Source organism: Ambystoma mexicanum, chromosome 1p, assembly GCF_040938575.1.
Source record: "Ambystoma mexicanum isolate Mex_15411 chromosome 1p, UKY_AmexF1_1, whole genome shotgun sequence".
Taxonomy (NCBI): Eukaryota; Metazoa; Chordata; class Amphibia; order Caudata; family Ambystomatidae; genus Ambystoma; species Ambystoma mexicanum.
Genome location: NC_090921.1, coordinates 269,788,594 through 269,815,660, shown reverse-complemented (window position 1 = coordinate 269,815,660; position 27,067 = coordinate 269,788,594).

Below are 27,067 nucleotides of genomic sequence, written 5' to 3'. Positions count from 1 at the left end.
CGCTGCCTGCTGGCCTCTGGAAGCCCCCCTGCTCTTTACGCAGTGCGCGTAAGGCTTCTTCCCTTGCCTGGCCTGCGGGAGCTGCGCCTTCCTGCTGTAAGGAGCATAACGCCTGTACCCCCTGCCCCTAGGGACAAAGCTGAAGGAATGCTTGGCCGGCTGCGCACCTAGGCCCAGCGATTTTGCAGCTATCTTGGACTCCTTACATTTTTCTAGGGAGGAGTCTGCCTTTTGGCCAAAAAGAAATTTGCCTTCAAAGGGCGTGTCCAGCAATCTGTTCAGGAATGTTTGGCAAAAAGCCTGAAGATCGTAGATAGGCCTGTCTCCTCAGTGTCACAGCCATTTCGATTGAATGGCCTACGCAGTTGGCTACGCCCAGGCCCGTTTGCACCGACTGCCTGGCCACCTCCTTTCCAGCTTCCTCCAGCTGTACAAAGCCGTCTCGCAGCTCCCCTTCGGGGATGTATTAGGTTGCCCGCTCATCCGCATTCCAGAGGCCAAAAGAATATTTGACAAACCCACAGGCTACATTAGAGGCCTTCAAGGCCATGCTGCCAAACGTGAAGACTTTCTTCGCCATAGCATCTAATCTCTTACCTTACCTGTCAGGAGGCAGATTAGAGGAAGAGAAAGCAACTCTGGTGGAAACTGTGGCTGCCTCCACAACAAGGTCTTCCGTCGAAGGGTGAGAAGACAAAAATGACAGGTCTCCTCCTGCCGGTTTGTATTTCCCAGTCATAGTGGAGCTGACCGCAGTAATGGAGCAGAGGTGCTGCCACAAGGAGGCTACAGGATCAGCAATCTGACTGGTTGAGTGGCATATGTCTTACTGTAACTGGGCCCTCGTCCAGGATGTCGGTCAATTAATTTCCCTGGGCTGGCACTGCCGCAGCATTCAGCCCTAAAGAGTCAACCACCCTATCCACTAGTGACCAAAATTTGGGTGTAAGGCTGGGACTGCTGTAATTCCCCATCCAGGGATGTGTCCAGCCCGATGGCATCATGGAGCTCTTGTACCAAGGAGAACTGCCTAATCGTCAAAGTAGTCAACGCCAACCGTCCCTGCATACACAGGATGGATGTCACCCTAATCATCTCCACCATCAGCATGGAAAATCGACACCATGGAACCGAAGAAATCGGTCCGGGAGAGTGGGACAAAAGATCAGTCGCCAATAGTCTGCACGAGGGCTTATCCCTCGACATCGAAAGGAATGGCTGTCTTCGTCGAATGGTGCTTGGGCACCGAAGAGGTGTCGGGGACATCGGAACCCTGAGGCTCATAGGAAGGCCCCAGCATTGATTGAGGGTTTAGGTGCCTTTATCGGGATCGAGCCCAAAGGCTTTCCTGACGCAGATGGCGTCGGCAAAGACGCCTGCATGGGGTCGGGAGTACTGAGCGCCGCTGCTGCCACCAGGGGCTGTTGCTTGAGGGTGCACCCACACCTACAGCTGCGTGATTTTCAACCATCACCAACATTTGTGTTTTACACTCTTCCCACTCTTGTCGAGTGGTCGACCTAGCCAACGACTTACCTCTTCCCGACGAAGAGGCGAAATCGCATTGGTGCCGCATTTTCTTCTTGTGATGGGACGACGAGGAAGAGTGGCTCTTCGAGTGAGACCGCTTCTTTATCTTACACTGATGCCCATGTCTCTTTTTCGGGGGTATGCTCCTCAGTCTCGGCCTCAGGGGACCGAACGGTCGACCGTGCATGTGATTTTGACTGCGGTCGGCCCAACGCGAGTTTGTCTGCCTGCTCACGCACGGTTTTCGAGTGTGTCTTCGCTCAAGATCTGCACCCCTCAGTGTTGTGACCCGTGCCGAGGCATCACACACACACACACACACACACACACACGTCGTGTGAGTGGGTCACCAACATCTTCGAGTCGCAGTCAGTGAGTATTCTCCATGTATTCATCAGATGAGGAATCTGGGGGTAAAAGCAATCCATTGAGTGTGATATTGAATATGACGTCCGAAGAGAAGCAGGGAAGACTGCCATAAGGTGCATGATCTTCTTTACTCATCAAGGAAGCAGGGTAGAACAGGGTGTTGGCAAACAAAGTCAAGTCACCCAGACCAGGAGCAGGGGTACGATACCCAATATAACCTTGATATGAACCCATGGGGCCTAAACCCTGGTGCAAGCACTGGGTGTTTGGGCTTGGCAGCACACAGCCTCGCCCTCTTGCAGCTTCCCAGGCCTAAGGTGCAATTGCACTCTGATTTGAAACCCACAGTAGTGGGGTCTACCAGGAGATCAATCAATCGTGACAAGAAGCAAAAGACCCAAACTTGATAAATGCAGGGACACTTAGTCTCACATTCCGAGTCAAAGGTATTGACAAATACTTCCCAGAACTGACACTAGACAGACTACTTTACTGAACCTGGACACTATTTCTGTGCAGACAAACTATCCAGTCATATCTTAGAGTGCATGCATACCCTAGAATTCACCACTATTATTTCAGGAAGTACACAGATAGGGGCGGTATACCCTAGATCTAGTCTATAGTAGGTACATGATCCTAAGACATTCAATTCCAAATGGACTGCAGTTGCCACTACTCCATGCCCACACCAAAATAAAAAGAAACAAATGATCTCATACCATTTCAGAGGACAGTTGGATTGGTGAGGCCTCTAGCTGTCCAACTAGTTCATATCAGGTGTGCCCTGCTAAAGGCCGTCTAATGTTTTACAAAATGGCATTCAGCAGCTTACCTACCAGAGGACAAAATCATAGGGTCACCCGATTCATCTTTGCACGACAGCAATCGAAAAGAGCATGCGGACAAAGAGAAAGAACATTCACACTCAAGGAGCTGAATTTTCCTCAGACTTCATAAAACCGGATGAGCGCAACAATCTAACGGGCTATAGTGACCTTGGAAGCCTTCTCACTCAGAGCACAGCCCACATAGTTGACCAACCAGTGTCCAGAAGAGCAGAGATCCCTAGTACTTAAAAGCCCTACCCGCGACCAAACTATGACTACTTTGCTCAGCATTGGACTCCATCTCCTAGGAACAAAATACAGAGGAGTTTGAAAACCACCTTGTCCCTGTAGAACTTTAAGTACAGATCAAACTGCAAAAGCCAAACCACAAAAGCAATCTTACACAACACCAGGCACCATGGGTTCAGCTCGCTTATGAGAAGGCGTAGACAGGATTGTGTTCAAATTCCACAAGGAGGTCTCACTGGGGGATGTTGTCACAAGAGACCATTGATGTGTATCTTAGCCACTAGATTTGAGAAAGAGAATAAGACATTACCAACATTGTGATATGCTAAAGTTGCTTAAGAAAAGCCATGGACAAATCAAGTCTGATGGAGACTCCACAAGGTGGGTCATGAAAGTGAGAACTGGATTCAAAGGGGGTCGCAGAACCTTTGACTACTTCCTTGCCACCTTAATAGCTTCCATTTTCTCAGAGACGAAGGCTCAGAGACTGGGGAATGGGTGAAGAATGAGCCCCTCAGAGATATGGGGAAGAGGTGATGTTGGCTGGCATCAAATCATGAAGATCCAAAAACTAAGGATTGTTGATTCAGAAAGACTATCGGAATCAGGTTGCAGCCGAGGCTGCATCTCGGTTTTCCCACTACTTTGGGTAGAAGAGGGAGCAGCAGGAACAAATGGAGGTACTGACCATCCCATGAAGGAGGCAGCGGCGCCCCAGGATCATGTCCATGCCCCATCAAGAATTCAATGCGGTGCATACATATCCAATGATAAACAAATATTTTCACTCTGGTCATCCTGCAAACATTACTGACCAGTCATACGTTCTACAGTTCTAGATATTTATTTTTATTCAAAATCGAAGTGGTGATGAGTCCGCATGAACAATCTGTGCTTGACGCAATTTTAAATAGCGAGAGGCACGACAGGGGTGCCCTTTTTCACCACTGATATTTTCTCTGGTCATGGAGCCAATGGCCGACCATATACAACTGCGGCATTCACACAGAGGATTGCACCTGTCTTGCTCCCCGGATATGAGCTTGCTATATGCGGATGACGCTCTTCTTTTCATCCGGCAACCCGAATCGACCCTCTGCCCAATACTGGAAGACGTCATTTGTTTCGGCGAACTATCAGGGGTCTCAGAGTGAACTGCACTAAATCAATTCTCTTTCCATTAACGGAGACCACCGTCCCCCCCCCTGACCTTCAGGGATTTGCCTGGGCCCAATCCAAGTTCACATACTTGGGTGTGGTATTTACACGAGACCCTGTCTCTCTGTATGCTAACAACTATGGCAATTATCTAGTTAAATTGGCTGGGAAATGCGCTGGGTGGGCGAATCTTCCAATAACTAGCAGGTAGGATTGCAGGTCTTAAAATGTTGATACTGCCTCAGCTACTGTACAGATTCTTAAAATGTCCCGATCGGGCCGGGCCGGGTATTCTTCACAACGCTTGCTCGAATTAGTAACAGCTACCTCTGGCACTCGGGCGCGGTCCGCCTGAAACTCACGACATTGATGGCCCCGGTGGCGAAGGGGGGGTCTCGGTGCCCCAACTTTGAGGGGTACTGGATAGCAGCCCAAACCCATTATCCATCATTTTGGTTTGTCCCTACGGAACCACCCCTTCACGTTAAACTAGAACGCCTGGCTGTTGATGACAGTGATATCCGCTCCTTGGTGTTTGCCAACTGCACGGTTCAGTTCGAGCCCTCTGATCCCGTGGGAGCTATGGTCCAGGCCATAATCAGGTTATGGAAACAAACCGGCAACATCCACCCATTCCATGGGAATTTTCCCCTCTGGAACTTCCTCCCTAACTCCCCTCGAGTGGATGCCGGAACTGTGGACCGCTGGGCGGCGGCCAGTTTGCTAACAGTCCATGATGAATTTGAACAAGGCGCCTTCATAGAGTGGAGTGAACTCCCTAAACAACTACGAGGTAGACCTACTTGTTGGCTGCAATACGCTGGCCTGAGGCTCGTGTTGAAAGCTAGACTCTCTGACTTTCCCGCCATCTCACAAGACGATCCAATCCTATCAGAAATCATTGACACCACGCCCATGAGTGATAAGATCTCAAGACTATATACTGCATTCCAAACTCAAGCATCCCCCCAGTTTACCAAAGGTAGAGAATCTTGGGCCAGAGGTCTGGGGGTTAAATTGACGATCAGCGCTGGGATTACATGTGTACCCGCTCATGGTCAATCTCTTTTAATTTCCATTTCAAACTGATCCAATGTAAACTATTACATAGATTTCAGTACACACCGGCTAGGCTACATCGTATGTCACAAGATCACCCGCACATGTGCCCAAGAAGCAACTCCGCTAATTCTGACTACATGCACATGATATGGTCATGCCCTAAATTTGCCCAGTTCAGGTCTACAGTATGCACATCTGTCATGCTAAAATGCACCATCGACCCATCCCTGCTATCCTGTCTCTTCTACGAGTTACATGTATTAAGCCGAGATTTCATGAAGTTGACGAGCCTGGGGCTCCTCCTAGCAATTCGCTGTATTCTCATGGTATGGCTCCGACCCAGACCTACGCATGAACAGTGGCTCTGCGCCCTTACGAGTGTTGGATCCTAATGCAACCGAGCAGAGCCAGGCAAAGCCAGGCAAAGAGACATTTGGGGCCCCTTCCGACTATAAGTATCTTCCTTGTCTGACGATTCAAGGGAAGAGGCCGATACTCCGCCTCCCCCTGTCCCCCGCCATGAAGTCATAAAAGCATGTACGGATTATGTAGCCAGCCAGCAGCTTGTTTCCCATATGTGTCCCAATGTTAATTTGATCCTTTGGTTGTTTCGTGATGCTGTAATTGTGCTACGAATGCACTCAGTGATTTGAAATGCTACGATTGTTCTGTTGTGATGCCGAGCGAATTGTAAATAAAGTTATAAAAAAATGTAAAAAATCAAAGTGGTGATTAAGTCATTCTTAAAAAAAGGTTTCTTAGCAGACGTCAAAAAGTCACATGTGTCTACTCAAACAACATTTCTTATTCGACCCATCTAAAAAAATAAAAGACTCGGTAGTATGCAATAAATACAGATTACAGAGCGTATTTAATTGGTAATACAAGCAGTTTGTCCCAATTTCAATTGTTTTACAATTCCCTTCATATTTAGACTAGTTCCACAAAAACCTGTAAATTTGTTATTACTAGCCAGATGCGTACAGCGGCAGCTGGTTGTCCAGTGAATCAAAGAGGTACAGGAGGGAACCCAACATAGAAATAAAAACTCTTGAACTACTGGGGCAGATAACTGCATCTCACGCGGAGTGCACTCCTCCTGCGCTTCTCCGCTTGCACGTTGAGCTCTTACCTCCAAGTGTGCCACCAATGGAAATATTTTAGCTACAGATCAGTACCCGATAAGGGCAAGTTGACAGCCCCTCCTCTTGTTTGTTTAAGGAACACTGTGGTGTTGTCAAGAAGGATCAAAACCCTGCAAGCCGGTGTGAGAAACCTGAAAGTGTCTCACTCACTAGTCCCCGGGGATTGGTCATCCAGGTGGCCAGACCATCGCTACTGGATCGTGTTCCTGGGGGTGGACCAGTGCGGGAGGATCACCTTGATGAGGGGTGTTCGGAAAGTGGAAGTGAGACACCGAAGGGTGAGACACGGTATCCCTTCCGTGTGACACGTTTTCCCCATCCTGCCCAGTAGGATATTCTACCTTCCCCCTTTTCCAACACCAACACTTTCTCACACTGTGAGTGACAACGGACTAAGACTAGAGCCGTTTATCTGACATGTCCCAACACAAGGGTCAGACAATTGCCGAATACTACACACACCTGACTGCCCTTTCCCTTCCCCCATAGGGATAAAAGGCAGAGCACAAGAGCACACTCTAAGCAAGGCCGAACACACAAGAAAGCAGCTATTCTAGGACGGCAGTTCAAACGGAGGAGAAAGGCAGCGAGACCTGAAAGGACATCAAGGAGGGAGTTGCCCTTGCCCTTTTGAACCCAGAACCGCGATCAGTGGTGCATGGAACCCTCCTGCACCAATTGCCAGGGTGGGGAGACGCGGTTGCCATCGTGGTACAATCCTTGACTCCAGCAGCAAAAGAAACACAAATGAGTTCAGCACAGCCGTTGAGTCGGAAGAACCCGATAGTGGATCAGACTGTGTTAGGCTCAAGGTTGCAGTGGCAACATTAATAGATAGAGGTATTTTTGTGAATGAACTTGGTAACAGAGAGAGTGGTCCGGCGCCACGTGGGCGCTTATTCGAAGGTCTCTCGCTGGTACCCCTCTCCTGAACAATGAGAATGTGGAATTACAAAAGTATTGAAACGAAAAGTACCAAGAGGCCATAGTTAAGGACGGCGTGAGGTGTCAAGGTTGGTATACAAAGGGTCAAGTAAAACCCCTCGTACAATCCAAAGTCACTGACACGTTGTGGAAGTTTTGACAATTGTGAAATTGTGAACCCGACTTAGGGAATTGTGAAGCAGGCGTTTGTGCCCAGCTGAGGGGAACACTGTGCCAACTGTGATTTTGTGAAGCCCGCACTTGCCATAGGCTAACAGATTGACCCGGCCAAACGTGATCAGCCTTCGGTAGTCTCTGTTTAAAATTGGCAAGTTCTTTGAAAGGTCTGAGCCCGGATGAGGGGGACCTAACTAAAACTAGATGGTTGTTTAAAAACGACATTGAGACTTTTGAATATTACAAATGAGGAGATTGTGATTGAAAGGCGGTAGTGAACCTGACTGAGGGACGTCAAAAGAAAAGCTAAGGGAAACGAATCCCACATTGTGAAGAAGCTAAGTGAACTACATTGTCACAACAAGTATGAATCTGACTGAGGGATGTCCACAGTGAGTGGTTGCTCTGAGCCTGACTGATGGAGGCTGCCGACAGAGAAGGATCAGCTGAGGAGGATCGAAGGGTAATCACCCGACGTGAAGATTAACAGAAGGAACTTTTGTTTTGTTTTTTGGACATATCAGACCCTCTGAAGCAAGAGACTTTGCATGAAAGAGAATTGGACACAGAAGTTCCCCGATATTGAGAAAATAAACTGTAACCTCGTGCCGGAGAAGTCCAGGAGTGAACTGTGCTCAGGAGTCCCACCTTGTTCCGTGCCAAAAACATGGGGAAAGGAGACCCCGGCCATAACATCCTGACTTATTTTGTGAACACTTCTTTCTTTTCTTGTGAACATTATCCCAAACTCTTTTGTAGCATAGCGGTAAGGATTGGCAATATTTTTTTTTACCCTGTTTATCTGACTAGACTCTACAAGGACTGTATTATCATTTGATGGTTGTAGCTTGCTCCCATCTTAGATTTAGGTTTAGATTAGGCGTTTATCCCACCCATTTTTACAGTTTAATAAACACTTTGAACTGTGATCACTTGTGTCTGTCTTACTTTGATACCATGCCTTCCTTACACCTGAAACAGAAGACAGAAAAGCTTTTTAAAGCCAAAACGATTGCTTTGACCTCCAGCATGCTTATGCGGACCTCTTTGGCCCCAGGGCACCACAAGTCGTGAACCTGACTCTAGTTCTACAACAGCTGCTTCTGAGTCTACCCCAGGTGTACTCTCACAAAGGTAACCCACCAGCAGACAAGCAGCTGTGAGCCTTATGGCCCTCTGAAAGAAGAGTATGTGGTGTGAGATACCTCCTCTTCTGAGGAGGGCAAGGCTCTGGCCATATAGCTGTCACAAACCGGCTGATGTGAAGTTATTGACGTCTGACAGAAGCAAGGTCGTCTTCCACACCAGTCTTTCTTCCGAAACACGAAGAAGCAACAGAGAAGTGATGGGGACTGTTCGTTCCTATCCGGTCGCAAGTTCTCTGGGAAGTCTGCAATTTCTTTCAGCAACCTGGCACTGCAGCTCTACAATACTGTGTCTAAATTGGTCTGTCTGAAAATAAATGTGCTGTTACCCCAGCTTCTGTAGTATTATGCTCCTTCCGGACAACGATGATGAGGACTGACCAGAATTCAAAGAGGGCAACTGAGGCTGTGGAACCCAGAGCCAAATGAGGCCAAAGGCAGGATGTGATCCATTTGCTGTCCTTCGACGGGACAGTGCCTCAGAGGCAAACTCCCTGAGGGAGGGACCATTTGCGATGAGGTCCAAAACAGAGCTTCCTGTGCATGTGCAAAGAACTTGCGAGCCGTCTGACAAGCAGAGTGCAAATTTCTCTTCCTGTTCTCTGCCATGTGACAAGTCGCAGTATTTGGCAAATCACACCCTCCATGGTGAAAGCACTGATTTTAAGCCCATCAGGCACATCTGCATGTACCACAGTATAAAACACCTTACATGCAGGAAGGGATCAGCAAAAACAAGGGGGTCCTGGGAGTACCTCTCTAACAGCCTATATCCCGGGAGAGTCTCAACCAGATTCTTTAGTTCACTATCCTTTCACAGAAGAGATTTCCTTTACATATCAGTCTTTGTCCTGCCCAAGGGCAGTCTAGCACCGAAATGCTTGCTTGTTCTTCTGAACAAGAGTACCAAAAGAAACCCCAGACATGTGTTTCGGCCTGGTTGGGCCTCGTCGGTGAGGTGGAGCTGTGCCTCTCTAAGAACAGTGAGCAAGGGGTCCACACCTGGATTACCCTAGTAACTAAGGGTGAAAACCCAAAGCTACTTAATAAGCAAAAACGGGGGGGGGATCCTAGGAGACCCTCTCTACTGGCTTATATCCCGGCAGAGTCTCAACCAGATTCTTTAGCTCACCATCCCTTTCACAAAAGAGAAATTTTCAATAGATAGACTTTATCCTGCCCAAGGGCAGTTCAGCACCGAAATACTAGGCACTTCTCTTCTGAACAAGAGTGCCAACAGCAACCCCAGACACATGTTTTGGCCTGGTTGGGCCTCCTCAGTGAGGTGGAGCTGTGCCTCTCTAAGAACAGTGAGCAAGGGGTCCACGCCTGGATTACCCTAGTAACTTAGGGTGAAAAGAACATTATTCTTTGCTGCATTGTGTAGAAACCTTTGATCCCTTTAAACCGTGTTTTAATCAATTTGATTGCTGCAAAATCTCTGCATGTATATTAGTTTTAGATGTGCTTGATTTCATTTCTTTTATGAATTTTATGAAATTATATTAGTTTTAGCTTCTAAATTCATCTAAACTCTTTTTCATTATTCATATAAACTATTGCTAAAGGAAGAACTTCACAGCTGATTTGATTTCTTTATTGTGAGCACTGAACTTGATTTAGTTGGACTTCATTTACTAGAAGTTTTGTAGTTCCTCCCCCCCTTTTTGAGATGGTGTAAGGCGCATCAGCGCCGGCATGTCCAAGCCGGTTTGTGTTGGTTCGAGTCGGGTGAGTGTCTTTCTGCTTCTCTTTTGGGTGGCTATATCTCCTTTTTTGTTTTGTTTCTGAGGTTTCTACATTAATGTCTCATTGCGATCTAATAGCCACAATTCAAAGAAACCTCAAGACTCTAAGGTCATTAGCAGGTGAAAATATGCAAGAGAATTACCCAATACAAACAACACAAATGACTTCACCTAAATCTCTGGAAAAAAAAAATGTCTGCATGCCCCCTGATCTCCAACTAAATAATAATATATCCAACCGGTTATACAAGTTTTCCCAACCAACACGGCTAAACCCAGCATAGGGGATGTATCTCCTTTTACTGCTCTTTTACTAAGCGTTCAACTAAAGGTGGGCTGATAAATACACGCTCCATGGTTCAGCATGCAGTTGAGATTTCCGACTTTGTTCTGGAAAATAACTTTGATATGTTGGTGGTCAATGAGACCTGGCTGCATGAAGCAGCCCTTAATGCATTGGCCTCCATGCCGACTGCAAAAGTGGTAGAAGATGCGGAGTTGCTATGACCTTCAAACAAAATAAGTTTTATACCTCCACCCTCCCCAATTTCGGAAGCCATGCTCCTGAAGATAAACACTGATTCAGTTCACTCACTTAGTGTTCTGATTTTATATAGACCCCCCAGGCCTACGCTTTTATTTGAAGAACTCCTCTCAGCATTTACAGGCGGTACACCTAAAGTACTACAGCTCTTATTATCCTTGGTGATTTTAACTTGTGGGCTAATAACCACAGGAACTTGAAGCCACATCCCTACTACAGACTTAAATCTGTGGGGCTTGATCAATATGTTAATGTCCCTACTCCCTACCTTGGACTGCATCTTATCCAAGAATCAAAAGGTGACATTAAGATCCGTGGAAGAGTGTATTTGGTCCGATCACTTCCTTCTACATTTTGAAATCCTTTTTTCTCCCTGCACTATTCTGAAACCAGCTAGGCCACTAGTCTCAACCCGTAATTGTAAGAAAGTCACCATTGAAGCCTTTAACCTATTACTAATTCCATTTCTGCTGTATTTGGTAGATAATTCATCTCTCGATGAGTTTACGTCTTCCTTTCGGACAGCTATTAATCAAGCCTTCGAATCTTTGGCCCCAACAGAACAAAAAGTGGCTACACATAATCAATGGTTTACCACAGAAGTTCTGCTGGCTAGAGGAGTGAAACTTAAGTGGGAATGAAACTGGCATAGTCATCCTTCAGACGTTTCAGTTTCGGCCTACAAACGCCCCACTAGACATTTTAAGTCTGCAGTGTTTAAAGCTAAAGAGCTTAACCTTAATGCTACGGTTGAAAGGGCTAAATCAAAAGGAATTGTTCACAGTCCTACAGGAACTAAAAGGGACTACTGCGAGTCCTCTTTTGTCATGGACGAGGATTGGTGTCAGTGTATCCTAGAAGGTTTTACCCAGAAGACCATACATCAGATGCGTATTCAGGATCAAGTCAAGATATTTCAGCCTATTAATGAAATTTCAATACCACCCCTTGAAGAAGTAATCCGGGTACTGTCCGATTTGCTTTTACAGAAGTCTTGGAAAGCGGGGTCCTGTAGACTATTAAAAAAATGAAGCCTACATCATGTAAAGGGGACATCTTTCCAGCTACATTGTTCAAAGATTTTGCCCCGACATAGGTCATCTGGGTCACAAGATTTATTAATTATTCATTTCAAGAGGCTAATTTTCCAGAAAATATCAAGGAGGTGTGGATAACGCCTTTACTAAAAAAGGAGAATCTTGACCCCACAGTGGCTGGGAACTATAGGCACATCACAAATGTTCGATTTATTTTCAAAATAAAAGGATCAAGTAGCTTGCTCCCAATATCTAACTTTCGTGGAACAGCATGATATTCTAGCCAACGAGCAATCAGGGTTCCATGTGAATCATGGAATAGATACTGCTCTTCTAGATTTAAAAACTAATATCACCGGAATTATAGAAGAGGGGGAATGCTGCACTGTTCTTACTTTTGGACCTCTTGTCGGCCTTCAACTTGGTCGATCACGACCGGTTGGCAGACAGGTTGGTTAATGTAGGGAAATGCACCAAGCCTGCGGCAACCTGGTTTAAATCTTTTTTGGGACCAAGGACAGCAAGCGTGGTTGGGGAGATGCCCAATCCAAAAGGAACAAGTTACTTACCTGTAACTGTTGTTCTCCAGCATGGGTCTGGCATGGATTCACATGCTCATGAATATTCCCCGTCGTCAGGCTGGGAATCCTCGGTAAAGAAAAAATCAGCATCAGTTTAGTTTCTGAGCTGTCTTTCTTAGTAGTAACCAATCACTGATCTCTGGGTCATACTGCCCCCAGCCAATGACTGTCCTCTCCCTAAGCCCCGCCTCCGGCAGCTATCCTCAGATTTGGTAGCACGCCAAGTGGCAGTATGACTAAGTGAAGAGCCGCAGAGGGGTAGGTGGGAGGGTTCGCATGTGAATCCATGCCAGACCCATGCTGGAGAACAACAGTTACAGGTGAGTAACTTGTTCCTTCTCCAGCATGGGGTCTGGCATGGATTCACATGCTCATGAGTAAAAGAATACATAGCAGTATACATATGCACAACCACGGGAGGTGGCAAAGGCTCAACATTAAGCATTACATACAAACTCAACATTAAGCAATTCTTACCTCCTCACCAGGCTCACCTTAGGCAAACAGGTTGCGCAGTACTGCTTGGCCGACCCTGGACTCCTCCCTGGAGTCCCGATCGACGCAGTAGAATCTTGTGAAGGTGTGCGTCCACCTCCACGTAGCAGCCCTGCAGATGGCCAGCAGGGGCACACCAGACAGGAAGGCTGTGGTAGCAGCGATCGCTCTGGTCGAATGGGCTCTCGGACGGCCGGGCAGCGGTCGGTTTGCCAACCGGTGGCAGTGCATGATGCAGCCGGAGAGCCATCTGGAAATGGAAGTCTTCGAGAAAGCCTTCCCTTGATTCACATACCCAAAGTTCACAAACAGTTGTGACGTCTTCCGAAAACTCTTCGTGCGGTCCACGTAGAACTTCAGCGCTCTAGCTACATCCAGTGAGTGCAAAGTCCTCTCGGCTGGCGTCGAAGGCGACGGGAAGAAAACTGGTAACACCAAGGGCTCGTTGAGGTGGAAGTCCGACGGCACCTTGGGCATGAAGGAGGGGTGCGTCCTCAGCACCACCCTTGTGTCATGAAAAGTCAAGTATGGAGGCTTGCAAAATAGGGCCTGGATCTCTCCCACTAGTCGTGCGGAGGTGATGGCCACAAGGAACGCTGTCTTCCATGACAGGAACTTCAAAGGCGCCGAATGCATAGGCTCGAATGGGGCCCCCATGAGCCTGGTCAGCACCACATTAAGCTCCCACGCCGGGGCAGGAGCCTTCACCGGCGGGAATGATCGGAATAGTCCCTTCATAAATTCCTTCACCAGGCGATGAGACCACAAGGACGCCCGTCACATAGTCCTGGTATATCGGGAGATGGCAGCCAGATTTATTTTGATGGAGGCGTGAGCCAGTCCAGCTTTGGCCAGCGACAGTAGGTACGGCAGTACTTGAGGGGCCGTAATCCGCAGAGGGTTAATCTTCTGTGCACGACACCAGACAGAGAACCTCTTCCATTTATGACCCTAACACTTGAGAGTTGAGGACGCCCTGGCCTTTGCAAGGACCTCTCTGCAATCAGCCGGTATATCGTACCCTCCAAACTCTAGTGCTGCAGGAGCCAAGCCTGCAAGTTCAGCGACTGTGGGTCGTGATGGAGAATGGCGCCTCCTTCTCTGGAGAGAAGATCCGCGTCCGCCGGCAGCTTGACTGGTGGGGACCTTGACAAGTCCAGAAGGTCCGGGTACCAGATCTGCCTCGGCCACGCCGGTGCGACGAGGATCATCCTGCACCTGGACCTCTTGAGCTGGTTGATGAGGCGGAGCAGCAACGGCAACGGAGGGAACGTGTGTAGAAACAGGCCATCCCAGAGGAACGAGAAAGCATTGCCCATGCTCCTCGGCTGTGGGAACCTGCTGGCGAACCTCTGGCACTTGGAGTTCGTCGCCGTCGCGAACAGGTCGATCTGGGGTTTGCCCCATCGTTGGAAGAGCCGATCCACTTGATCCTGGCGCAGTTCCCACTCGTGGCACAAGCGCAGGTCCCTGCTGAGTGAGTCGGCGATGGTGTTTTTTATCCCTGCCAAGTGGAAGGGAACCAGAAACATCCCCTGGGCGACGGCCCACTGCCACAGATCCTGGGCCTCCTTCGATAGGGCTTGGGATCTGGTGCCCCCTTGCTTCCGTATGTAGAACATCGTGGAGGTGTTGTCGGTGAAGATCCTCACCACCTTGTCCTTGAGGGACGGAAGGAACGACTTGAGAGCCCAGAACGCTGCTCGGAGCTCCAGAGTGTTGATGTGAAGAGACCGCTCCTCCGGGAGCCAAAGGCCTCTTGCGTGGAGATCTCCGGTGTGAGCCCCCCAACCCTCCAAAGAGGTGTCCGTCGTCACCGTCTCCTGAAACGCTGGGGTTTGAAAGTCCATGCCTGTAGTGAGGTGAGCACGGGTGCCCCACCATAGGATCGCCCGACGGAACTCCTCGTCGAGAGGGATCCGGTCCTCGAAGCAGCCCGTCGCCTGAAACCAGCGGGCGTCGAGGAACTCCTGTAGCGGACGCATCCGAAGTCTGCAAAGGGGTACAAGGTAGATGCATGAGGACATCATCCCGAGAAGGGACTTGATGGACCTCACCCTGGCTATGTCCGTGTCTAACAGGCGCTGCACCTTGCCCAGGATGGTCTTGGTCCTCTCCTCTGAAGGAGAGGCCAATTGCCCCACTGTATTGAGCTTCGCTCCCAGAAACAGTGCTACTTGCGATGGAACCAGGTGGGATTTGGGGTAGTTGATGGCGAACCCCAGCTCCGTGAGCAACCGGACGGTCCTCGCCTTGTGTTCCACAGCGAGTTCCCTGGTCCTTGACCGGATTAGCCAGTCGTCCAGGTAGGGGTAGACGTGGATCCCCTGTAGGCGCAGCCACGCCGCCACTGGTGCCAGGCACTTGGTGAAAACCCTGGGTGCCGACTTTAATCCGAACGGTAGGGCTCTGAATTGGTAGTTGCGTCCATGAACCACGAACCTGAGGAACTTCCTGTGCCGTCTTAGAATGGGGATGTGGAAGTAAGCATCCTCCAGGTCCAACGACGATAGGAAGTCGCCTTCCTCCAGCTGTCCCAGCACGCGCTGGAGGGTGACCATCCTGAATTTCTGCGCCTTGATGTATTTGTTTAACCGACGCAGGTCCAAGATGGGGCGCCAACCGCCTGTCTTCTTTCTGACGAGGAAGTACTTTGAGTACACTCCGGAGCCCCGGAGCCTCCTGGGGACGAGCTCGATGGCACCTTTGAGCATCGCCCTTACCTCCAACAGCAGTTGAGGGATGTGATTTTCCTTCCTGGCCACGGGAGGAATGCGAGGGCACTTCTTTCGGAATTCCAGCGGGTGCCCGTTGGCCAGGGTGTCCAACACCCAACGGTCGGTGGAGATGCACTCCCACACGCTGACGAACTTCGTCAGCCGGCCTCCCACCGGGGTGCTTCGGTGGGGGCCCGACAACACGGCCAGGTCAGTCTTGCTTGGAGGCGGCCTTGGCCTCCTTGGCGACGACGGCGGGATCCCCCTTGCTTGCCGCGACCTCTCTAGGCCTCCTGGGAAGAGGAGCGGGCTGCCTGGCGGTAAGTGGAGGAGCCACCGCTGGATCCTTTGGAGGCACCCTGTCTGCGTCCGGAGCTCCGAAAGGGCCGTCGCTGTTGAAGCACCCCTAGGGCCCGGGCCGTCTCCGAGTCGGTCTTGATGGCCTGTAGAGACTCGTCCACCGCCTTACCAAAGAGGTTGTTGTCGTCGAACGGCATGTCCAACACTCTGGTCTGGACATCCTGGCGAAAGTCTGTCGCCTTGAGCCATCCTCATTGTCGGAGGCAAACTCTGTTGCCCAGTTGGCGAAATCCGGTATCGGCAATGTCCGTTGCCACCGTTATGGCGTGATCCGACACCACCTCGCGTTCCTGCAGAATTTCTAGGGCCTCCGCCCTCTTGTCAGGTAGGAAGTCTAGCAGGGGAGGTATCTTGAACCAGAGCTCCCCGTCGTAGCGGGCCACGATCGCTAAGGCATTGGCCGCCTTTATCGTCGTCGCCGCCGAGATGACTCGTCGTCCCATGGAGTCCTACTTTTTGCCCTCGCTGTCTGGCGGGGAAGTGGAAGTTGAAGCCGCCGCACCCGCTGCCTTCTTCTTAGCCGCTGCCGAGACGACAGAGTCCGGCGTGGGCTGGGCCCTGAGGCACAAGGGGCGGCATCGGGGACTCGGTACTTCTTCTCGTACCTGTCCCTCTTGGTGGGTGTCATGGAAGGGTTCTTGAGGACAGCCAGCCCCTCGTCCCAGATGTCGTCGAGCAAAGGCACCACAAGGACAGTCTTCCTTTTGGCCTCTCGTCGTTGGTACAGAAACCCTTCCTTTTTTTGTTCTTCAGGACAGAGCTGGAAGAGCTCGGATGCCCTGGTTATCATCGGCTGGAGAAGCCCGCGGGGGAGGGGGAGTGATGACAGGATGTCCGCTGTGTCATCGCCGCCGTCATCGTCCGTCGCCGTATCCTCTCTAGGGTCCTGCGAGGGGGATGCAGGGTCCACAGGTCTCGCAGGCACGAAGGGCGGACTCTCCTCCGCTTGTTCGGAGGGCTTCCCGACGGGCCTGGTTCTGGATCCTCCGTCGGGGTCCGTGGTAATCTCGTCCTTATCTCGGTACATAAGGATTGGATTGCCAACAAATGGCCGCTGAGCTATCCTGGGTCTTGGGTAATGGCTGCGACGGACGGGATGGTCGGTCCACTGGGCCCTCTTCGTCGTCATCGTCGCTATCTTCGATCACGTCAGCAGGGACCGCCCCCTGGGATCGAACCTTCTCGAACCTCTCGTTGAGGCCCATGAACCTCTCGTTGAGGCCCTTCTCGGGTTCCACCAGCTCCTCCTCAGAGGCTGATTCCGAGTCTGTAATGGCCACCGCCCCCCCCCTCTTTTTCCGCTGGGGACTTCACAGGGGCCTTAACGATGGGCTGGAAAGAGGATTCCCTCCACGGTGGCAGGGATACTCTGGGCCCAGAGGCCGTTTCCACTGGCGTAGTATCAGCCGGTTTCGCCAGGGTCGCAGCGACCACTTCGATAGAGGCCTTTGCCGGCTGGATCAAAGCCCTCACCACCTTAGGTGCGTCCTGGGCCTTCGCCTTGGGGGGAGGGTCAGCGCCTCGCTCCCCCTTCGAGATCGACCGGGTCCGCTCCAGCAGCTTTCCCGGGTTCTCGGACTTCCTCTTCCCCGAACCAGAGCGCTGGCTCGTGGTCGAACGTGCTGGGGAAGTAGCGCCCTGCCTGGCAACCGAAGAGCCTGACCTTTCAGCGCTCCCAGTGCCCGCGGACTCGCGGTGCTTGGCCTTCTGCAGGGCCCCCGTCGCCGGGGCGCCCTCACAGGACTTAGAAGGCCGCTCAGACTTTTTCTTCGCCTTCTCACCTGCTGTGCCCTTCTCCAGCCAGGCGGCGAGGCGGGAACGACGATCTTGTTTGGTCCGTTCCAAAAGGTTCTTGGAGAATGCACAGTCCTTCTCCACGTGCGTCTTGTCCTTATGAAGGCAGTAGAGACATCGCGAATGCTCGTCCTCCTTGAAAAAGTTTTGAAATCCGCATCCAGGGCAGCACCTGAACAGCTTGGATCCGGGCGTCGAGCTTCCCTTGTCCTGGGCCTTGTCCGTTGAGGTATGCCGCAGATCTTCCGGAATCCTCCAAGAAGTGTAAACTCGACGAAAACTTCACCCTTGAGGGGTGTAGAAGAATTCCGAAACAGGTCCCCGTTGTCGGAAGTAGAAACGGTGGAGCTTGAGGCTCGATTAAACAGAAAAAATGAGAAAATCTCCTGAAAAAGCGTGAAAACGCAGCAAAAAACTCGAGAGCTAAAGCACGAGGACTCCCAACACTTGAGTGTGCGGTAAAAATCTGAGGATAGCTGCCGGAGGCGGGGCTTAGGGAGAGGGCAGTCATTGGCTGGGGCAGTATGACCCAGAGATCAGTGATTGGTTACTGCTAAGAAAGACAGATCAGAAACGGAACTGATACTGATTTTTTTCTTTACCGAGGATTCCCAGCCTGACGGGGATATTCATGAGCATGAGAATCCATGCTGGAGAAGGACGCTCTTAACATGCAACGTCCCCCAGGGATTATGCTTGTCATCGTTACTTTTTAATGCGCATGTTAAACTTCTATGCAATCTTCTCGTCTCTCTGGGGGTCAAGTATGAAAATTACACAGATAATACCCAGATGGTGTTCATGCTCTCTGGGGTGTACAAGGATGTGGCCAGTGTTGACGTTTTTAAAAGCTATACAGAAATGGATGGCCATCAATTCCTTGGCCTTAAATGACTCAAACTGAGTTGCACAATATAAATGACTTGTGATTAATGGGAACACTATTTCAGTCTCTGAATCAGTTAAGACACTTGGGAGTCTTTTTTGATTCGTATCTTTCTTTCAAAAAACATGTCTCTTATCTAAAATTGTCATGTTCATCTGTTGTGGCAGATCCGCTCCTATCTATCAGAAGCTAATGGGGCCCGGATTGCAGCAGCCATAGTGAACACAAAGCTAGACTATTGCAACAGTCTTTTGGTGGGCACGTCTCAAGCCAATATAAAGAAGCTCTAAGTGATGCAGAATGGAGCTGTGCATGCAGTATGTGGGCTCAGTCGCCGTTCACAAGTTTCTGAATCCTGCTGAAATTTGCACTGGCTTCCAGTTGAGCAGCGTGTCCAGTTCAAGGGATCGGTCCTAGTGTTTAAATGCTCAGCAGGCGAAAGCCCAGCTCCACCTTTCTTCTTGAGTGGAAAGAACACCAGTGAGACGGACTCTTCGCGCAAACAATAGCGTGACCTTATACCAACCACGTGTCATCCTAAAAAAGATTTGTGTGGCTAGCGTTAATGCCTGGGCTCCCTCCCTTTGGAATTCGCTTCCGCCACACATTTGGGGATCTGCATCTATATCACACTTCAAAAAACGTCTGAAATCTTTTCTCTTTGACACAAAGTCAGATTAAAAAAAGCACATGAATGCAGGATTCTCAAGGGGTTTGTTCCTTAAATCGTGTTTACCAACTCGCATACATTCTCTCTGTGTTATATGTCTGAGTGTTGGGAGCGCCTTGAGGCCTACGGGCGAGTTGCGCCATATAAAAAAATCCATCAATCGAAAACCCAAAGCTACTTAATACGCAAAAACAAGGGGGTGGTGGGTCCTGGGAGTCCCTCTCTACCGGCCTATATCCTGGGAGAGCCTCAACCAGATTCTTTAGCTCACTATCCCTTTAACAGAAGAGAAATGTCCATTATGTATCAGTCTTTGTCCTGCCCAAGGCCAGTCCAGCACCGAAGTGCTAGGCAATTCTCTTCTGAACAAGAGTACCAACAGACAACCTCCTAACCAAGCGGCACTCCCGAAATAGGTCATGCGGTTGGGGGTGTTGGAGAACAGTAGTTCACTCAGCTTTCTTCAACACTTTCTACTAGCACAGAAGCACTGGGAGCCTTGAAATAAAGAAATGTAGGTGTAAAAGGACACCCCACTGAGCTCCTGCCCTTTCCAGATGGAGGAAAGGACTGAAAGTTGGGGCAGCAAGCAAGGGCGTTCCCACGCAGACAATACCAACACAAGACAGTTGCCCTGCCTATTTTTTTTTTCATTCAAAATGCTTCTGCAAAACAAGCTCCTATGTAGGGACCGACACACCCAAGTATGGAGGAATTGTGGACGAATGTAGGAGTAACACACCGAAAACATATGAGCAGACAGTAAAATCAGGGAGAGATCAACCTGCCAAGGGATCAGACAACACAAAATACACTGTGAGCGGTTCTAAGAGTGAGGAGAGGAGACAGCCTAGATAACCATCATACATGTGGGAGGCAGACAAAAAGGATGGAGAACAGGGAGCATCTACGGAGAGAAGAAGTTGTGCAGGCATGGGAAAAAGATAGGAATTGTGAAAGAAAAACAAAAAAATAAATGATAGATGGAAGGAAGAAGGGGAGAAGGAGAATAAAGGAAATGTAGGGCTACCGTGAAATCAAGGGAAATTAATAGGCACATTTTGAAATTCAAAGGAAAGAAGGAGCTCCTGTAATAATACTGAGAACAGGAAAGTGGCACTGAAGAGAGACGAAAAAGAAGATCGAAAAAGGTTAAGAGATAATGGGAACCCATAAAATATATAAGGGAGGACAGAATACAAATTAAGGAAATGGTATCACCCCCTTACTGCTCAGACAATTACTGCAAAGCCCAACATTTTTAAAGCCACATTTTGCTGCATATATATATATATCGGGGCAAGCAGTCAATATGAGACACTAAAAGCTACTGAGGTGAAAAGGTGGGATGCAAGAAAATGGGTGAACAGTAAAAAGAAGAGAGATCGGCTGGAAGGACGACAGGAGAGACCTCTGAAAAGCACAGTAAGACATACTTTACTCACCGTTATCGTATTTCTGATGGTTGCATCTGCTTAGATTCACATGCTGTGCGTATAATCTGACATCTAGTGTTAATCGTAGAGTATTGCATTGCAAGAAACGTCGGCATGGGCGTGACTGTAACACTAACCCCAACGTGACGTGTAGTGTACCCAAAATGCCTCATGCATCGAGGCCCCACCAGTTTTTCTTCTGCCGTGAGGGAGCCTTGCAGAATGCGTGAGTACAGAAGAGAGAAGATGTAAGATGTCTATGTTCCTTCTACTCCAAGAGGGCAGGAAGGCCGGGCACATGTGAATCCAAGTAGATACAACCGTCAGAAATACTATTACAGTGAGTAATGTATGTCTTCGGATGCTTGTGAATCTGCTTAGAATCACATGCTGCGCATAATAGACTAGCGAGCATTACCGGGAGAAGGTGGTGGGATGTGTGAAGGAACAGTAGCAAAGAGATGTTTCAGCTTAGTTTGTCCCACCTGAGAATCAGACTTCGAGTGTGTGTCTAAGCAGTATTGTTGGGTGGAAGTGTGAACAGAACTCCAGGTTGCTGCTTTTCAAATGGAATCTAGAGGAACATTTGCAATTAATGCTATGGTAGCCCCTGTGCCCAGAGAAGAGGGAGCTCTAGGCATAAAGGGTAGATCTCTCTTGGCAAGAGTGTAACACAGTGGGATGCAATTTACAATTAACTTGGAAAATATAGCCTTCTCTATCAGCCGCCACAGAGGCAAAGAATTGGTTTGTCGTTCTCAGTGGCTTCATCTTTTCACGGTAGTAAATTACTGCCCTGCTCACATCCAGTGTGTGGAGGCTTCAATCTGCCAAGTTAGTGGGGTTTTGGAAGAAAGTGGGACATTTGATCGATTGATTCACATTGAACTCCGAGATGAATTTTGGTGCAAAATGTGGGTGTGTGCGCAAAACCACCTTATCTTTGTGAATAGCCACGAGGGGATCTTGAAATGAAATAGCCTGCAGTTCACTAAACCTCCTTATTAAGTAATAGCCACTACGAAGGCCGTTTTATAGGCGAAGGCCTTAAGGCTAGCCTTGTGCATGGTCTCAAAAGGGGTCCCCATTAATCTGGTAAGGACAAGATTTAAGTCCCATCCGGGAGTTGGGTTGGAAATAGGGAAATTAAGTCTCTTAACCCCTTCCATGAAGGCCTTAATGACAGGAATTTCACACCATGAAATCTTTCCCTGCGATGTGGTGTACGCAGAGAGTGTGGACAGGTCGACCTTTAGGGAATTGAAAATAAGTCCTGAGTCTAATAGGTGTGTTAGACAAAGGACGATATCTTTAGGGAAGTAGTTAATGGGATTTACATTTTAGTATTGCACCAGATAAAGAGCTTACACTTGTTGGAGTAGCAATGTCTGGTGTTGGGTTTTCATGCTTCCCCGAGTAGGTCTATGCATCTCTGAGGCAGTTTGAGGTGCCCAAACTCTAGGACTTCAGGAGCCAAGCTGCTAAATTGAGTGTTTTAGGGCATGGATGTAGTGTCTCTCCCTGGTCTTGAGACACCATGTTGTACAGGCATGGCAGCTTCCTGGGAGGGGAGACTGACATTACCACGAGATGGGAGAAGCAGGCGGTTGGGCCCACATTGGAGCCACCAGGATGATCGTGACTTGTTCTCCTAGTGCATCTTGTGCACTATCCTGTTGAGAAGGGGAATGGGGGGGAGGGGCGTATAGGCAGATCTGGACCAGGTTATCCAGAGAATGTCCCCTTTGGATCAATTCTGTGGGTACCTGAAGGCGTAATCTAGGCATTGGGCGTTCTCCAGAGTTGCAAACAAGTTGGTCTCTGCGAACCCCCATTCTGCAAAGACTGAGTAAAATGTGCTCTTGTAACCGCCACTCGTGCTCCACGGGTAGGAGCAAGTCTCTGCTGAGCACGTCTGCAAGAAAATTAGTTCCCCTGGAACATGTTGCGAGAGGAGGAACATGTCGTGTTTGAGTGCCCACTTCCAGATGGTGTGGGACAGTCTGGATAGCCCTAGAGGGATTACTTTCTGAAGAGTTGCTATCCTAAACTTTTGTGGTTTGACATACTTGTACGCAGGACGCAGATCTAAAACTGGGTGCATGGTTAGATTCTTTTTGAGTACAAGGAAGTACAGTGAATAAATACCCTTCTTTACCTGGAGAGGAGCGCCCTTTTCCAGTAGGACCTGAACCTCTTCCAACAGGATACGCAGATGGTCTGAGGACAGGCGTCTGCTTCTAAGTGGAAGGTAGCGGGGTGGCTGGAGGAACTCACTCGATGCAGCACCCATGGACGACGGTCTTTAGCACCCACTGATCTGATGCGATCCCCTCCCATGAGTGGGCAAATGATGTTAGAAGTCTCCCGACCGGGGAAGTGTGGGAGGGGACCTGTACCGATTAGACAATTGGAGGCGGAGGCCGTGGAATCTCTGAAAGCAGAGGTGTTGCCCCTGCCCTTTCCCTGACGAAAACCACTGTTGGTATTGGAAGTTGCCGGAGGATCCCTGTCTGGAAGCCCAGTTGGAGCCTCCCGAGCCATATTGTGCATGGGGAGAGCGGGAGAATGACTGCCCACGAAAGGAACGGCAGGCGTTTGAGTTGCCGCATTGGACAAAGGGCTTAGCCGAGATCTAACTGAGCAACTTGAGGGTCTTGTGCTACTTTTTTAGCTGTCTCCAGGGCTTCATCAACCACTTTCATGAAGAGTGTTTAAAAATTGGTGACAAGGCAGGCGCTCTGTTGCCAGTCAAGTTTTCCTGCATTAGCTTCTCCTCCAAACGCACGTTTTCATGACTCCATCAATCTTCAGGGAGGCTGTATTTATTTGCTTTTTCAGCTAAGTGCAAAAAATACAAGTACGAGAATCCTTAGAGTCAATTAACTTGCCACACCTGAAAAGGAAATGAAGACACGCTTGAAAAAGCAAAGAAACACAGCCTCCCTGGGTAATCTTTCCAGTGGAATGTTCCTATATCTTCCCAAGGGGAACAAACTGGACTTCCCGGGGTTCACCGATATGCCCGAGAGGGTGGCATAACGGTTCATCACTTCCAACACATACTGCAGGTTCTCCTCAGGGTATCGCAAATAGAGGAGCATGTCATCTGCGTACAATGATATCAGGTGTGTGCCGCTCGTAGTTCGGATCCCCACCTCCCCGTATTGTTGCCGCAGGCATATTGGCAGCGGCTCTAATGCCAGGATGTATAACATGGGCGACCAAAGACATCCCTGTCTGGTCCCCCTGCTGAGCTGCCATTTGTCAGAAATTGTAGATCCAGTTTTAACTCTCGCAGTCGGGAGTTATATAAAATATCTGGATCCATCTGGTATATCCTGGCCCCATCCCAAATCCCTTCAGGGCCGCTTTCAACCACGGCCACTGCACCGAATCAAATGCTTTGACCGCGTCTAACGACACGATGGCCAGCTCACCCGGTTCTCCCTCAGTCTGGTCGATAATATGGTGCAGCCTCCTATGGTTATCTGTGCTATTCCTACCAGGGACATATCCTGTCTGATCTATGTGTATCAGCTTACCAATTACCTTTATTAACCTATTGGCCAACACTGCCGTGAGTATTTTACTGTCCTGGTTGAGCATAGAGAGGGGACTATAAGACCCGCAGTCCCCTTCTGGTTTGCCTGGCTTCAGGAGCGGGACGATTACTGCCTCGCAGAGAGACGCCGGCAGTTCCCCCCGCTCATAAGCCTCATTAAACATGGCTAGTAACGGTCGAAGCAGCTCCTGCTTGTATACTTTATAGAACTCACTGGGTAGCCCATCCGACCCAGGCGCCTTACATGTGGGCAGGTGTTGGATCACCACGTCTATGGTGATGGGGGCATCTAGCGCCGCGCATTCTAAATCGTCCATGGTGGGCAATCCTATGTCCTCTATTGCTTCCTGTATTTCTTGGCTCATCTCTCCTCCTGTATCCTCGTATAACCTTCTATAATACTTGAGGAACTCCCCGTTTACTTCTTTCTCGGCATTATATATTTGGCCTTCCTCGTCCTTGACCTCTCTGATCATTGGGCGGGGGGTCTCATTTTTATATAACAAGGCTAGTAATCTGCCTGGCTTGTCTCCCCCTGCATGTAGCCTCTCTGTATATTTCTTGTAATTTAATTTACATAATCTGTCCCAGAGTTCACTACATGCCATCTGTAAATCCCCAATCCTGGCACTATCCCCACGAGTGGTCCCCCCACTTTGTGTCAGACCTTCTAATTCTCTCTCCGTTTCTTGCAGTTCCCGTTCAATCCCCCCCCGGAGCCCTTTGGATTTGGATATAGCCACCCCGCGCACCACCACCTTAAATGCCTCCCATACTGTTCTCTCGGAGCGTACACTGCCAGTATTAATTGCAAAATATTCCTCAATGGCCTCCCTCAAGTCCTCTCGAAATGCCGAATCCTGCAAGGCCTCAGTTCTGAGCCTCCATGTCGGGATCCGCGCTCTGGGGGGGTTGGTGTAGCCATTCAACGACCAGAGGTGAATGATCAGACAGCACCCGGGCTTTGTATTCCGTACCCACCATTTCTCCCATAATACCGGCACTCGCAAACACATAATCCAGCCCCGTGTAAAGGTCCCGAGGTGCTGCGTAGTGCGAATACCGTCTGTCTGCTGGGTGTGCTCGTCTCCACACATCCACTAAGCCAAGGTCTGTCAGCAGCGTCTTGGCTGCCGGCGCTGGCCTTTCTAGTTTGTCATCTGATCTGTCTTCCCTGGGGTTCAGGGTGCAGTTAAAGTCCCCTCCCCACACCATTGCACCCCCCCACCATGGGGCTAATTTTGCTGTATAGGGATCTAAAGTATGCCGCTGTGTCATGGTTGGGGGCATACAAATTTATAATGTTTACCTCTCTATTTTCCAGGAGTCCCACCACCACCACGACCATCCTACCCTCTGGGTCTATCGTAGAACTGAGTAGCTGAAATGGCACATGTGGTGCCACCCATGTGATCACCCCTCTAGCATATGCAGAGTATGTGGCCCCTATGACATTGCCTCTCCATTTTTTCCTCACCGTCTCTAACTTCTCTTTAGTGAGGTGGGTCTCCTGTAGCAGAGCTATGTCAATCTGCATCCTCCATTGGCGTGATGCATGCCATACAGATCCCACTTCCGTCTCAATACCCCTATGCTCGTTCCCCATTTCAACCTCCCCCCCCCATTTAAACGTCCTAAAGCTAAAAACACTCCCAACTTCCCTTCCCTCTCTCCCACTCCTCTTCTTTCAACTACAACCAACCACTGCACACATCCCCTTCCATCCCCCCCATCCCCACCCTACACCAAAATGTGCCCAGCTCCATCCCTGGATCTCAGGCTCCCCCTGCGTTTGGACCTACCCTGGTGCCTCAGGCCAAGACCCCAGCAGGGTGTCCCCACACTATCGGTGACCTAACTAACTTCTAAATGGGGGTGTGAAGAATAGCGCTGCAAGGCTCCATAGTGAAATAATAGTCACCGTGCTCATGTTACCTTCATTATCCGGTCAATTCCTACGGCCAGTAGGCCGCATCAGTGGCTATAATCAAGTCCCATAGTCCCAAGCTGCACCTGCGTCAGGCGCCCCCCATCATGCATTACTTATCACCTCCATCTGCGTCTCTCGTCCGGGTGTCCGACTCCTGGGGGCTGCCTTGCATGTCGAGCCATCCCATGGCCTCCTCCGGAGTTAAAAAAAAAAAGGTGCTGTTCTTATAAAAGACTTTCAATTTTGCTGGATAAAGCAACATGTACTTATGGCCGGCTTCTCTCAATCTCCTCTTGACCGCCCCAAAGTTCATTCGACTCCGATGCACCATCAGAGTATAGTCTGGGTAGGCCGTTGTGTGCCGCCCCTCTTTTAATTGTACCACCTTTTCGGAAGTGCTCCAGTATCCTTTCTCGATCCCGGTAATTGAGGATTTTGGCGATCACTGGCCTAGGTGGGTTACCCGGCGGCGGCGGCTTCCTCAACAGGGCCCTATGCGCCCTTTCCACCGCGAACCCCTTAGACAGGATCCCTCCAGATATCTCTTGTAACAACATGGTTTCAATAAAATCCGTGGGGTTGTGGCCTTCTGCTCCCTCTGGCAAAACCACAATGCAGATGTTATTTCTCCGGGCCCGTCCTTCCGCTTCCTCCGCCCTGTTTTCTAAATTGCCCACTCGCTGCAACAGGGCGTGTAGGTCCAACTTGTGTGAAG